At 38.0% G+C, this 1,840-nt stretch overlaps 1 protein-coding gene across 1 annotated transcript in view; it reads left to right on the top strand.

Moving 5' to 3' along the window:
• The window catches only part of SMYD3 (SET and MYND domain containing 3), a 1,342,222-nt gene that overhangs the window by 103,232 nt on the left and 1,237,150 nt on the right, over window positions 1-1,840 (top strand). The window lies entirely within an intron of this gene.

The following is a 1,840-nucleotide window of genomic DNA, read 5'->3' as shown; positions in this document are numbered from 1 at the left end:
CTGTGTTAATTGGTTTCCCTTTTCTTTGTTGAAGAGGGTCTGTGCAATCCTTCTGCCTAGTCTGCCATCTTGCCCCGCCTCCGCTTGTTTTCTTTATATAGAAAATTTCCACATATAAAAACATACTGTGAATGTGGGAAATTTACATTAGGGCAGAAAAGTAAATGGAGAGTTAATGTGCATTTTTGAAAGTGCACCAAAAAGCCTATTCTAAGTGAGTGATTTCATTTGAGGTTGATTTTAATTTTATAGTCACCATATAGATTTTTTAAAATGGAGAACATCAGTAGAAGAGATACATAAGTAAATCTCTAAGTTTAATTTATAGACTGTGCCCAGTTATTCAACACATACTTATTGAGTGGCTATGAGCCAGTCAGGAAGCCATGGTGGTATAATGGTTAAGTGTTCAGCTGCTAACCAGCTCAGAGGTTCAAACCTATCAGTTGCTGCTCTGCAGGAGAAAAGACTAGATGATCAGCTTCCATAAAGATTTCAGCCTAGGAAACCCTGTGGAGCAGTTCTGCTCTGTCACACTGAGTCACTATGAGTCAGAATTGACTTGGTGGCACACAACAACAATATGAGCCAATCACTGTGCTTCGTGCTGAGATTGCAGCAGAAATCTTGTGGCTAAACAAGGTCTGTCCGTCACATACCTTACGTTCTAGGAGGAGAGACAGACAATAAACAAGTAAACGAATAAAGAAAATTTTAGATTATGCTAAGTGCCACCAACTGGATAATGTATAGAAAATGTCTGGGGCAGAGATTGGTGGCTCCTTTAGCTACAGTGGTCAGGGAAAGGACTTTCTGAAGAGATAACATTTAAGCTGAAACCATGGTTGGAAATAAGCCAGCTATGGCAATTGCTGTGGGGTGAGCATTTCAGGCTGAGGGCCACTATACAAAGGCCTTTGAGGAAGGATGAGGTTAAGCATCTTTGTGGAGTAGAAGGCAGGCCAGTGTTGCTGGTACAGGGTGATCATGAGGTTGCAGAAATATACAGAACCACATCATGTATTATCTTGTAGGACATAATAAAGAGTTTAGGTCTGTTTTAAGGGCAATCTGAAGCACTGCAGGATTTTACGTAGAAGGTAAGAGTGAAAGCAGGAGGTCAAACAGTAAGTGTAGCAGCATTGTTTTAGCTGCATATAACAGGAAGCTCTAATACAGGATCTTAAATAAGAAGGCTTTAGTATGAATTGACATCACATCTGTGTTGGCAGGGGTTGGAAAGAGGTGATGGGAAGAAAGCTAAAGAGGAATACATAGTTTATCCTTTTAAAAATAGTTTATTTTAAGATCATTTAAAATCTTTAAAATTTGAAAAATTAAAAAATATATTTTAAAAGATTTTCTTTTAAAACAACAGTTTCTGGAACAGTCTTTTAAAACAACAGTTTCTGGAAGTCCCACCCACTGCCTTTAGCTTATATCTCACAACCACTCCCAGCTGCAGGATGTCTGTGATGTTACTATATTGGTTTCTCAGAAATAGTAGAAGAGGCCAAGGTGCAATGAGGTCATAAGGAGCTTTTGGATGGTCATGGTAGTGTTTTGTCTGCTAGGGGATGGGGGCAGTTTTAGTACATTAAAAAATATTTTTGAAACCCCGTAAGACCTATTAGAAACTTGGTGTAATATTCCTCGCTAAAAACAACTTAAATTGTAAAACAATGTTTTTAAAAAGATAGTTCTGAAGTAAGCCTAGAGTGGTAATTTGCAGAGGTAGTCATGAAATTCTTTTTCTCTGAGATAAACAGAATAAGTAAAAAGGAACCAAGGCATTATTCCAATTAAAAAATTACACACACACACACACACACACACACAC

The sequence above is a fragment of the Orycteropus afer genome, unplaced genomic scaffold (genome assembly GCF_000298275.1).
Source record: "Orycteropus afer afer isolate SDZICR_OR568_19922 unplaced genomic scaffold, OryAfe1.0 scaffold00533, whole genome shotgun sequence".
In the NCBI taxonomy this organism is placed as follows: Eukaryota; Metazoa; Chordata; class Mammalia; order Tubulidentata; family Orycteropodidae; genus Orycteropus; species Orycteropus afer.
Note: the sequence above shows the minus strand (reverse complement) of the source record. Positions and strands in the feature narration are given on the sequence as shown.